Genomic DNA, 14,627 nt, shown 5'->3' on the forward strand with positions numbered 1-14,627 from the left:
TGTAATGGCATTTATAGGTTATATTGGCCATATTGGCATGTAAATGATAATGATGTTTGTAACTTGGCCATTGGAATGGCTAGTGTAACAGCCCGTTTCTGAGTCAAATCGGATGGTGGTTTCTAGACCACAAATTTGAGGTTAGAATATTATTTTAATATTATTTTTTGTGTTTACAGCATGTTATTTGATATGTGTAAAAATTTTATAGAGCTAAATTTATCGTTTAATTGTTTAATTTGAGAAAAATGACTAAATCGCTTAAAATATAAAATGTATGTTCTATTAGCTAAAGTTGTCTAATAGCTATAGAACCTTAAAGTAAAGGCCTTTATGTTGAAATTAGACCATCCCTAGTGTAAGTGGACTTTTATGGACATATTATCATGAATTTTTAATGGTTTTAATTAAGGTTAATGTTGTAAATTGTAAATAAAGTATATTAAATTAAAGAAAACAAAAGAAAAACCTTTGTCTTCATCTTTCTCAACCGAATGTAGAAGAGAAGAAAGGAATTAAAATAGCTTTTAGGGTTCGGTCACTTGGTAGCTCAATTGGTAAGTGATTTTAACTCGATTTTTGATGATTTCTATGTTTTTGTAATCATTGCAGCTCAATCTAGCTAGCTCGTACCTTTAATTTTGAAATTGTTAAAGATTTTGAAAGTTGTCATTGTTGAATCTATGAGTTATTTGATGTTTACTGTTGAAATATGAAAGCTTAATTATAGTTCTACATGTTTTGTAAAGTTATTTTTTGACAAAAATGTCAAAAAGGGATTAAATTGTGCAATGTGCAAATTGAGAGGTTAAACTGTGAAATAAATGAAAGTTATGGGATGCTAGGGACTTATATGTAATTTAGCTAAGCTAGAGTTTAATGAAATTATGTGAATTTTTTATATTTATGAAATAGGGACTAAATTGATTAAATGTGAAAGTTTAGGGGCTAATATATGAATATGCCCAAATGTGTATTTTTGGACTAAATTGATTGAATATGTAATTGAATAAGTCAATTTTGAATTCATGTAGATCATGAAAGAAAGAATTCAGATTTAGATCGAAGGAAAAGCAAGATTATCGAGTAGTCGACCTGATATGTCAATTCCGAATACGAGGTAAGTTCGTATAATTGAACTTAAATGCGTACCTATCTATTTGATGGATGAAATTGAGATAGTAATTATTCTATTGAATAAATGTTGAGATATTAAATGAAAGTACGAATTGAGTAAGCAAGTTACCGAATAAGACCATAGCTGGGCTATGGTAATTGAATAAGAAGACCATAATTGGGTTATGGCATGTGAATGAAAGACCACGACAGGGCCTTGGCTATGTATGAGTAAGACCATAGTTGGACTATGGCATCAAAAAATTAATGGATTTGTATCGTAAGCACTTATGAACCAGAGAGGTTTGATAAGAGTATTGATGAGAAATAGAAAAGTATCGGTACAAGTATAGAGTTGAGAACTCATGAATGATGATATGAATAAATTTGATGTTATCTCATGAATTAATGCTTTAAATGTTTATGATATTATTCATTTTTATTTGCTATTGAATGTTGTGATTATTTCATGTTCACATATGGACTTACTAAGCTTTATAGCTTACTCTGTTTAATTTTTAATGCTTTATAGTTCTACGAAGCTAGCTTAGATCCAGAGATTGTCAAAGACTTCATCGCATTATCAATCATCTAATTTGGTAGTTTTGAAGTTATGTATATATGGTATATGGCATGTCTAGGCATGAATCATGTTGGTATGTTTGATGAATATGTATTTTGGCCATTCATTCGGCATAAGATGATGAACTTGATGATGCTTAAGAATGTATATATAGTTCTACTTTTAATGTTTGGTAGTAGACCTATCTTGAATGAATGTGGTTAAAGTGATTATGTATGCTAGGGTTGGTTTAGTTGGATGAATTATATATTTGAATTATGATTAGTAAAGTAAGATAAATTGATTGCAATTTAAATAGGTAAATGTTATGGATTTTGAGTAATGAATTTAGTTAAAATGGATATGGTATGATTATGTATTGGTTGACAAAATTTGGCTGCATATTTGTGACTTAAAATGATACCATATGAGCTTGTGTAGGTATGTGCAAAAAAGTGGCAAATCGGCTCTGCAAATGGCCTATTTTTGTCCACACGGGCAGAGACACGGGCGTGTGTCTCAGCCGTGTGCGACACACGGTTAGGTTACACGGCCGTGTGACCTCTAGTGTTGAAATTGAATTGAAGTTAGTATGCTCCACACGTCTCACACATGAGCGTGTGACTGACCGTGTGGTATAAGTCAGTACACCCCCTAAATGGCATACGACCTAGCACACGGGCATGTGTGGCCATTTCGAAGGCCACACAGCCTAGCACACGAGCGTGTCCTCGGCCGTGTGATGGAAGTCAGTATGTATGCCCTGTTTCTACATGGCCTAAGACACAGGTGTGTCTATTAGCCGTGTAAGGCACACGGTCTGTTCACATAGGCTTGTGACCCTTGTATGATTGAAAAATTTCTAAGTTTTTTGAAATTTTTGTATGTTATCAGTTTAGTCTCGAACCACTTCCAAAGCATGTTTAAGGCCTTGTAGGCCCTTATAAGGGACAAGGTGGTTGTATTGAATGATGTATGAGAAGGAATGCTTTATAATGATAAATGTAAGCTACATGTTGTGTATTGATCAGTAATACCTTATAACCCTATTCCGGCAACAGATACGGGTTAGGGGTGTTACATTTTATTAGTATCAGAGCTACGGTTAAGTCGATTTTAGGACTAACGTAGCGTGTCTGAGAGTCTAGATATACATACCATATTGATGGTCATAAAACTAACTGAAAATTCGACTAAGGCAAGCGCACCTATCGAACAGTAGTATAGTGATGATGAGACTGGAAATATCGTATCCACGAGGACTAAAAGTACTAGTAATTACTATCTTTTTTATTATATAGCCTAACAATTAAGAGAATGATTTAAACTAACACTAATTATCTAATTAACTAAGATTGTGACAGAGATTAAAGTTGGAAAATACTTTTCGAAAACCAATGGAGATGTGACAACCTGAATTAGGGCCTAATCGGAATAGTGGTTTCGTGACCACAAATCCGAGATAGAAATAATTGTTTTATAATTATTTTGGGGTTTATGATATGATTTCATGATTTCGTGAAAATTTCGTGATGAAATTCTATGCATTGAGCGCTTAAGTTGAGATTAGGGACTAAACCGAATAAGTTGTAAAACTCGTGTTTTAGAAGTTTTTAGTATGAAATTGCTTTGGGATATTAACTAGGAGGTCTTAAATAGCAATTTGACCTGTTCTAAGTTATGGACAAAAGTTGGACATGGAGGAATTTTGGAAAGTTTAGTAGTAAGGGTATTTTGGTCATTTGTATATTAAATGAAATAAAATGGGAAAAATAACACAAAATTGGTCATCATCTTCACTAGTTGCTGCCGAAATTTGCTCTCCTCTATAGCTAGGGTTTCTTCAATTTTCAAGCTTCATAGTAAGTGATTTCAAGCCCCGTTTTTAATGTTCTTCACATTTTTGAAATCCTCGTAGCTCGGTTTACATATTTCAACCATTATTTCGAGTTAGGGTGTATGTTTAAAAATTTACCCATGAATGATAGGCATGTATTGTGTTGTTTGATGGTAGAATATGAATGTTTGAAGTTAGGAGAATGATCTTTTCTAAGCGATTTTAAACGAAAACGAGCAAACCGGCATAATCGATAAAAATACATATTGTTCATAACTATGTGTTAGAGTGAGAATTTGATGTTACCATAGAAGAGAAAAATGATTAGGTCATTAAACATAAGAATAAGGGCTGAAATTAAATTTCCGAGCCTTGGGGAAAAATCATAATTTTGTAAAAGTTAGGGGGCAAAAATGTAATTTTTGTATAATGTGTTTTTTGAATTAAAATAAATATTTCAAGTGTTAAATGAACTAAATATGTTGTTATAGATCAAGAAAAGCGTGGAATCGACCTCGAACGGGGAAAGGAGAAAGTTTTGGACTAAATTGCAAAATTCCCATATTTTGCACCAAGGTAAGTTTGTATGTAAATAATACATTAATTTCATTTACATTCTTATATTTCAGCCTGTTATATATATTAGATGATGTTGAAGTATAAATCAACTATTGGAAGAATGGAAATAAGTAATAGAGAGAGATCCCGATTGAACATTCGGAAAGATCGAATAAAATAGAGGAGGCGTAGCTAGGTCACATGTATGGTGCCGAGTGCACATCATGTGTACAAGAAAGCTACGAGATACTATGTAGTAGCTAGGTCACATGTGTGATACGGGATGTATCCCATGTAGACAAGAGAGCTACGTGAGAGATAAATGTAGCTAGGTCGCATGCGTGATTCCAAGTGAACGACACCATGTAGACAAGAGAGCTACGAGACAAATCGGCTAGGTCGCATGAGTGGTACTAAGTGTTCACCATGTGTACAAGAGAGCCGAATTAAATGAAATATGATGGTGGGGTTGTGTGATGAAACCATCAAGTATCGAGGATTAATCCGAATTGTTCAACGAGATGGCTTTGTGGTGACATTGTAGTCATGGGCCTATACTTGTGATGTATGAAATGTAGTGAAAATGATTTGTGCTATATATATATATATAAGTTAAAATGAGGTTAGTACAAAGAATGTGTGAAAGAGTGAAATTAGCATTAAAACTATTTTGGATAGTATCAGAGACGTGATTTTTAAAAATCACCAAAAATAGAAGGAATTTAATTAGAGGTTGAATGAGATGTGAAATTAAAGCTTAATGAGTCTATTTTCATAAAAAAGAAACAGAGAAAGAAAAGGAATTCTATATTTTGAGATATTTACAATTATGTGTGACTTTCTCAGAATGACTATGTGATCCCATATTCCAACTTTGAAAAATCATTAAAATTTTTACAAAACAAATTAAGAAATATAGTTTATATGAATAAATTCCTTATTGAGTATAGTTTTAAATGAAATAGGTTTCATGGTTATTTGAATTGTGTACTGAGAGAAATTCAATTCGTAGTGAACAGAGGTTAGATCAGTTGAGCTGTGTAACAGGGGAAATTTTAACTAATAAACTGTACTAATTGGCTAAACCAAAAATTCTAGAAAGAAATTAGTAAGAAGTTTTATGAGTCTAGATTCAGGGAAATTTTACGGATTTGAATTTTGACTTTCGTAACTCAAGTTATGATTTATTTAGTGATCATGACGTAGGAGGGACAGCTTGATCAAACCGGAGTAAATAGTAAAAAAAAATTAAAAATATGATATAATTGAGTTATGTTGTAGACATATTAGATTCATTATCTGTTATTTATATACTTACTTACTAAGCTATAAGCTTACTTTCTTTTCTCTCCTTCTCTTATAGTGTCATCCAGCTAGCACAGGAGTTAGAGATCGTTGAAGATCCGCCCGCACTATCAATACCCTTGGTATCTGAACTCAACATTTAGAAATATGGCATGTATAGTAGACTTAGTTATTTTGTTACGTGTTATAATTATCTAGGTTTAAAATACTACTTATAGTATCAAACTAATCATTTTGTACGAAGCCTTTGAAATTGGTTTGTATTGTTAATGGCATATGTTATAATGATTCATGATCAAATTGCACGCCATATTTTTGTTGGGTTCTATTTAATAGTATATACTATAATTTGTTAATAATACCTAGTACCCTGTTCTGGCGACGGATACGGGTAAGGGGTGTTACATTTAGTGGTATCAGAGCTATGGTTTAGTCGGTTCTCAGACTAATAAAGTGTGTGTAAAAGTTTAGGTATACATGCCATAAAAATATTGTGATAGTGTGGTGACTCCTGATTATTCTAAACTGTGCTTTGTTTTAATATAGTAATGGATCCTAAAGGAACTGGTGATCTTTGCTTGCTAGTAATCTTGTTGGCTCCCTTTACAAGGACCGCACCTGTGAAAAGTATACCTGAGACATTGAGACAGGGAGATGAGGCTCTAGATGCCTTTCTCCAAATGATGAACAATTGGTATATTGAATTTATTCGAGCAAATCCAAATGCTCAACCTCCTCCACCCTCCCATACCTCGAGCGATTCTTGTAGCCTCAAGGCATAGATTTGGTAAGAACGAACAAGCCTCCGGTTGACAAGATTCGAAAATAAGGGGCCGAAGAGTTTAGAGAAAAGATCGATGATGATCCTGAGAAAGCGGAGTTCTGGCTTGAAAATTCTACCCGTGTATTTGATGAGCTCTCATGTACACCGAGGAGTGCTTAAAGTGTCTTTGTATCACTTTTGAGAGATTGACCTACCACTGGTGGAAGACTTTGGTAGCAGTGGTGCCAAAAGAAAGAGTTACTTGGTATTTCTTCCAGGAAGAATTCAGAAAGAAATACATAAGTTAGCAATTTATTGATCAAAAACGGAAGGAGTTCCTTGAATTGAAGCAGGGCAAGATGTCTGTGGCAGAGTATGAACGTGAATTTGTAAGACTCAGCAAGTATGCCCAGGAATGTGTGTCCACCGAGGCCATTATGTGTAGAAGGTTTGAGGATGGGCTAAATGAGGACATTAAAGTGCTTGTAGGAATTTTGGAGTTGAAAGAATTTGTAGTATTGGTTGACCGAGCTCTTAAAGCCAAAGAATTAAACAAAGAAAGAAGAAAAGCTGCTATTGAGGCTCGAGATGCTAGAAAAAGGCCGATAAGCAAGTCATTTCAATCTCAATCAAAGAGGTCCAAAGAGACAAACCCTCAAATGATAGTTTCAATTGGGGATTCATACAGAGATCATGGTAGAGCATATTCGGGGTCTAAAGCTCAAGCTACTTCGGTGGCAAGTGTGGGTAATGTGCGACCTAGAAAGGCCGAGTGTCAGCAATGTGGCAGGCAACATTATGGTGAGTGTTGGGGAAACGAGCGAGCTTGTTTCAGGTGCGGTTCTCGTGAGCATTTTATTAGAGACTGTCTGGAGAAAGTTAAAGAAGAAAGATTTCAAAGTGCTAGACAGAATATCACCGCTAGTAGAGGTAGACCATCGAGAAATACTGGAGGTAGGACTAGCAGTAAAACTGCGATGAAAGATTCAGCGGCGAGATCAGAAGCTAGAGCACCTACTAGAGCTTATGCTATACGTGCCCTAGAAGATGCATCATCTCCCGATGTCATTACTGGTACATTTTCTCTCTATGATATTATTGTTATTCCATTGATTGATCCCGGGTCCACTCATTCCTATATTTGCATGAATTTAGTATCTAATAAAAAGTTGCCTGTTAAGTTTACTGAGTTTACGATTAAAGTGTCGAACCCCTTAGGCCAATATGTGCTAGTTGACAAGGTTTGCAAGAATTGCCCATTAATGATTCAAGGTCACTGTTTTCCGGCTAATCTGATGTTGTTACCATTTGATGAGTTTGACTTTATCTTGGGAATGGACTGGTTGACATTGTATGATGCCAAGGTAGATTGTAAACAAAAAACACTAGAGTTGAAATGTGAAAATGGAGAAATTCTGTGGGTTGAAACAGATGAATCAAATAAATTGCCTATGGTGATTTCGCACATGTCTGCATAGAAATACATGAGGAAAGGGTGTGAAGCTTATCTGGCTTATGTAATGAATATTGAGTTGCCTCAATCAAGTTTGAATCGATCTGATAGTCTGTGAGTTTCGGATGTATTTCGGAGGAATTATGCAGGTTGCTTCGAACAGAGAGATAGAGTTTGCCATTGATTTGTTGTCGGTCTTGTCGATCTCGATTGCTCCATATAGAATGGCTCTGATTGAATTAAAAGAATTGAAGGCTCAGTTGCAAGAGTTAACAGATAAGGGATTTGTGAGACAGAGTTTCTCTTCCTGGGGTGCTCCTGTATTGTTTCGTAAAAAAGAAGGATGGTTCAATGAGACTTTGCATTGATTACCGTCAGCTTAATAAGGTGACTATAAAGAACAAGTACCCATTGCCGAGGATTGATAATTTATTCGATCAGTTAAAGGGGGCCACAGTGTTTTCAAAGATCGATTTGAGGTCTGGTTACTACTAGTTGAGAGTTAAGGCGTCGGATGTGCCGAAAACAACCTTTAGGACAAGGTATGGACATTATGAGTTTCTTGTGATGGCTTTCGACTTAACAAATGCTCCAGCTATATTTATGGACTTAATGAAGCGGATCTTTCGGCCATATTTGGATAAGTTTGTAGTAGTGTTTATAGATGACATTCTAATTTATTCTCGGGATGAGTCTGAACATGCCGAACACTTGAGAACCATATTACAGATCTTGAGAGAAAAGAAACTGTTTGCTAAGTTTAGTAAAAGTGAGTTCTGGCTTCGTGGAGTCAGATTTTTGGGACATATAGTCTCAGGTGATGGTATTGGTGGATCGAAGCAAGATTTACGTGATCGTTGATTGAAAGCGCCAAAGAATGTATCCGAGGTTAGAAGCTTTTTAGGCTTGGTCGGGTATTATAGACGTTTTGTTGAGGGATTTTCGATGATTACCTCTCCTATGACTAAGTTGTTGCAAAAGAATGTTAAGTTTGAATGGACTGATAAATGTCAGCAGAGTTTTGAAAAGTTGAAAGCACGATTGGCTGAAGCACCAATTTTAGTACAGCCCGACCTAGGAAAGGAGTTCGTAATTTATAGTGATGCATCATTGACAGGTCTTGGATGTGTGTTGATACAAGAGGGTTAAGTGGTAGCTTATGCTTCGAGACAGTTAAAACCGCATGAGAAGAACTATCCTACACATGATTTGGAATTGGCCGCTATTGTCTTTGCCTTAAAGATTTGGCGACATTATTTGTATGGTGAAAATGCGAATTTTCTTGATCACAAAAGTTTGAAGTATTTGATGAATCAAAAGGATTTGAATCTGCGGCAATGAGATGGCTTGAATTATTAAAGGATTATGAGCTAGTGATTGATTATCATCCGGAAAAAGCAAATGTAGTTCTTGGCGCTGGAGCGAAATTTCTTTTTACTTTGAGAGCCATGAATACGGGGTTAGCATTGTCTGATGATGGGTCAATCTTAACAGAGATGAAGGCTAAACTGTTATTTCTCCAGCTAATTTTTGATGCTCAAAAGAACGATAGCGAGTTGCGAACCAAGAGAACTCAATGCGAATCAGGTTACGACTCAGATTTTCGAGTTGGACCAGACGACTGTTTGATGTTTCGAGATAGGATATGTGTACCGAAAAACGGTGAATTGATTTAGAAAATATTACATGAGGCGCACAGTGGCTATTTATCAGTTCACCCTGGTAGCACAAAAATGTATAATGATTTAAAGAAGTTGTATTGGTGGCCAGGTATGAAAAGGGACATTTCTGAATTTGTAACCAAGTGTTTGATCTGTCAACAAGTAAAAGCTGAACATCAAGTGCCTTTAGGACTACTTCAACCGGGAATGGTGCCTGAGTGGAAATGGGACAAGATTACCATGGATTTTGTAACCGGTTTGCCTTTGACTCCTAAAAAGAAGGATCTTTATCGGGTAGTGGTTGATAGATTAACAAAGTCACCCACTTTATACCAATGCGTACCGATTACTCACTTGATAAATTAGCCGAATTATATATTGCTGAAATTGTGAGGTTGCACAGAGTACCTATGTCTATAATATCAGATAGAGATCCGAGATTTACCTCGAGATTTTGGAAAAAGTTACAAGAAGCTTTGGGTACAAAATTGAACTTTAGTACCGCGTTTCATCCATAAATAGATGGTCAGTCGGAAAGAGTAATCCAAGTACTCGAGGATATGCTTAGATGCTGTGTCTTAGAATTTGGAGGTAGTTGGGAGAAATATCTATCTTTGATTAAATTTGCCTACAATAACAGTTATCAGTCAAGTATACAAATGGCACCGTACGAAGCCTTGTATGGTCGTAAGTGTCGGACTCCTTTATATTGGACCGAACTTAGTGAGAAACAGATTCATGGAGTTGATCTAGTTAAAGAAACCGAAGAGAAAATAAAAGTAATTCGGGATTGCTTGAAAGCTGCTTCAGATCGACAAAAGTCATATGAAGATTTAAAAAGAAAAGAGATTGAATTTCAGGTGGGTGATAAAGTGTTCTTGAAGGTGTCACCATGGAAAAAGATTCTGAGATTTAGCCGAAAAGGTAAGTTGAGTCCGCGTTTTATTGGGCCGTATGAGATTACTGAGAGGATTGGACCAGTGGCATATCGGTTGGCCTTACCGGCAGAGTTAGAAAGAATTCATAACGTGTTTCATGTGTCAATGTTGTGACGTTATCGTTCTAATCCTTCACATGTGATTTCTCCAACAGAAATTGAGATTCGACCGGATATGACCTATGAGGAGGAACCAATAAAGATTTTGGCTCGCGAAATTAAACAGTTAAGAAATAAAAGTATAGCCTTAGTGAAAGTATTGTGGCACAGACATGGGATAGAAGAGGCTACGTAGGAACCTGCGGAAGCTATGAGGAAACAGTACCCAAACCTCTTTACCGGTAGGATTTTTGGGGACGAAAATCTCTAAAGGGGGGAGAATTGTGACAACCCCAATTAGAGCCTAATCGGAATAGTGGTTTCGTGACCACAAATCTAAGACAGAAATAATTGTTTTATAATTATTTTGAGGTTTATGATATGATTTTATGATTTCGTGAAAATTTCGTGATGAAATTCTATTCATTGAGCGCTTAAGTCGAGATTAGGGACTAAACCGAATAAATTGTAAAACTCGTATTTTAGAAGTTTTTAGTATGAATTGCTTTGGGATATTAACTAGGAGGTCTTAAATAGCAATTTGACCCGTTCCTAAGTTATGGACAAAAGTTGGACATGGAGGGAAGTTTTGGAAAGTTTAGTAGTAAGGGTATTTTGGTCATTTGTATATTAAATGAAATAAAATGGGAAAAATAACACAAAATTGGTCATCATCTTCACTAGTTGCTGCCGAAATTTTCTCTCCTCCATAGCTAGGGTTTCTTCAATTTTCAAGCTTCATAGTAAGTGATTTCAAGCCCCATTTTTAATGTTCTTCACATTTTTGAAATCCTCATAGCTCAGTTTACTTATTTCTACCATTATTTCAAGTTAAGGTGTATGTTTAAAAATTTACCCATGAATGATAGGCATGTATTGTGTTGTTTGATGGTAGAATATGAATGTTTGAAGTTAGGAGAACGATCTTTTCTAAGCGATTTTTAACGAAAACGAGCAAAACGGTATAATCGATAAAAATACCTATTGTTCATAACTATGTGTTAGAGTGAGAATTTGATGTTGCCATAGAAGAGAAAAATGATCAGTAGGTCATTAAACATAAGAATAAGGGCTGAAATTAAATTTCTGACCCTTGGGGAAAAATTGTAATTTTCTAAAAGTTAAGGGCAAAAATGTAATTTTTGTATAATGTGATTTTTGAATTAAAATAAATATTTTGAGTGTTAAATGAACTAAATATGTTGTTATATATCAAGAAAAGCGTGGAATCGACCTCGAACGGGGAAAGGAGAAAGTTTTGGACTAAATTGCAAAATTCCCATATTTTGCACCGAGGTAAGTTTGTATGTAAATAATATATTAATTTCATTTACATTCTTATATTTTAGCCTATTATATATATTAGGTGATGTTGAAGTATAAATCGACTATTGGAAGAATGGAAATAAGTAATAGAGAGAGATCCCGGTTGAACATTCGGAAAGATCGAATAAAATAGAGGGGGGCGTAGCTAGGTCACATGTATGGTGCCGAGTGCACATCATGTGTACAATAAAGCTACGAGATATTATGTAGTAGCTAGGTCACATGTGTGATACGGGATGTATCCCATGTAGACAAGAGAGCTACGTGAGAGATAAATGTAGCTAGGTCGCATGCGTGATTCCAAGTGAACGACACCATGTAGACAAGAGAGCTACGAGACAAATCAGCTAGGTCGCATGAGTGGTACTAAGTGTTCACCATGTGTACAAGAGAGCCGAATTAAATGAAATATGATGGTGGGGCTGTGTGATGAAACCATTAAGTATCGAGGATTAATCCGAATTATTCAACGGGATGGCTTTGTGGTGACATTGTAGCCATGGGCCTATACTTGTGATGTATGAAATGTAGTGAAAATGATTTGTGCTATATATATATATATATATATATATATATATAAGTTAAAATGAGGTTAGCACAAAGAATGTGTGAAAGAGTGAAATTAGCATTAAAACTGTTTTGGACAGTATCAGTGACGTGATTTTCAAAAATCACCAAAAATAGAAGGAATTATTTAGAGGTTGAATGAGATATGAAATTAAACCTTAATGAGTCTATTTTCATATAAAAGAAACAGAGCAGCAAAGGAATTCTATATTTTGAGATATTTACAATTATGTGTGACTTGCTCAGAATGACTATGTGATCCCCTGTTCCAACTTTGAAAAATCATTAAAATTTGTACAAAACGAATTAAGAAATATAGTTTATATTCATAAATTCCTTATTGAGTCTAGTTTTAAATGAAACAGGTTTCATGGTTATTTGAAATGTGTACTGAGAGAAATTCAATTTGTAGTGAACAGAGGTCGATCGGTTGAGTCTGTAACAGGGAACTTTAACTAATAAAGCTGTACTAATTGGCTGAACCAAAAATTCTAGAAAAAAATTAGTAAGAATTTTTATGAGTTATGATTTATTTAGTGATCATGATGCAGGAGGGACATCTTGATCAAATCGGAGTAAATAGTAAAAAAATTAAAAATATGATATAATTGAGTTATGTTGTAGACATATTAGATTCCTTATCTATTATTTATATACTTACTTACTAAGTTATAAGCTTACTTTCTTTTCTCTCCTTGTCTTATAGTGTTATCTAGCTAGCACAGGAGTTAGAGATCGTTCAAGATCTGCCTGCACTATCAATACCCTTGGTATCTAAACTCAACATTTAGAAATATGGCATGTATAGCAGACTTAGTTATTTTGTTACGTGTTATAATTGTCTAGGTTTAAAATACTACTTATAGTATCAAACTAATCATTTTGTACGAAGCCTTTGAAATTGGTTTGTATTGTTAATGGCATATGTTATAATGATTCATGATCAAATTGCACGCCATATTTTTGTTGGGTTTTATTTAATAGTATATACTATAATTTGTTAACAATACCTCGTACCCTGTTCTGACGATGGATACGGGTAAGGGATGTTACAGGAGAAGACAATACCCAAGGAAGAATCCACCTAGACTTCACTTATTACCTTTGAATTAGACGATTTATTCACTTGACTTAATCTGTAGAAATCCCTGATTTATGTTAATATCTCTCTCGAGACTAAAAACAACTGACTCTAGGTTGATTAAACGAAATCTCTTTCTAATTAAAACCCCTATTGTTGCATTAACTCGATCTATGGATTCCTTTATTAGATTTGACTCTAATCTGACATATTTATGTCGTCCTATCTCTAGGATTGCATATAACTCTGCTTAATTATGAATGATCTAATCTTAAACAGGGACTTTTCCTCCACTGAATAAGCACATCAAAAACTTGAATTAATATCCTAGAATATTAAAACAAGGGTTAAACTCACAATTAAGAATAATAACAAGTATTTATCATATAACTCAATTGGTAATAAGATTCATCTTACGTTTCATCTCCCTTAGGTATTTAGGGAGTTTAGTTCATAATAATGGAAAACATCTCAAAAATTAGAAAATAACAAAACATAAAGAAACCCAAAGAACTTCTAGGAAATTGGATGGAAATCTTCAGTCTTCATGTAGATCCTCCTTCTGAACTGATCTCGGTGGCTGTTGTAACACCCCAAACTCGGCCCAGACGTTATGGCCGAATCTGACGTGCCACGCTAGAGTTGAAAACCCACGTTCCATTTTTAGTGTTTTAAAAAACATATATTTTGTTGAGTTAACAAAGCGTATGGAAGCTGGGCACCAGGTACGTATCCGAGACAGAGGAGGTGAGCCATGAAGGCTGCTTAAGTACCAAGGTCTTTGGTTGGATCCAATCCTAGACATGCCCACAATTATAGCCACACTTTGTTATATCGAATTTAAATTTGTTTAAGTGGACGTGTAACACCCCGTACCTGAGTCCGCTGCCGGAATCGGACACGAGGGGTTAACGGCTTAAACCATTCACTTTCACAGTCCATTTTAAAAATTTTCCAGGCAGTTAGCTAACTGCGTCACTATCACTTTAAAAATCATATCTTGAGTTCTAAAACTCGAAAACCAGTTTTGTAATTTTTCCCTGAAACTAGACTCATATATGCATCTACAAATTTTTTTCTAGAATTATTGGTCAGGCCAATTAGTACAGTTTATTAGTTAAATTCTCCCCTGTTGCAGGGATCGACTACACTGACCTTTGTGCGTTACGAATTGGATATCTCCCTGTACAGGAATTCAATACTGATGCCGTTTATTTCTATAGAAACTAGACTCAAAGAGGAATCTATACATATATGGCATGACTCCTAATTATTTCTGGTTAATTTACAATGAATTTCCAAAGTCGGAACAGGGAATCCAGAAACCTTTCTGGCCCTGTCTCACGAAAACTTAAATATCTC

Source organism: Gossypium arboreum, chromosome 3, assembly GCF_025698485.1.
Source record: "Gossypium arboreum isolate Shixiya-1 chromosome 3, ASM2569848v2, whole genome shotgun sequence".
Classification (NCBI taxonomy): Eukaryota; Viridiplantae; Streptophyta; class Magnoliopsida; order Malvales; family Malvaceae; genus Gossypium; species Gossypium arboreum.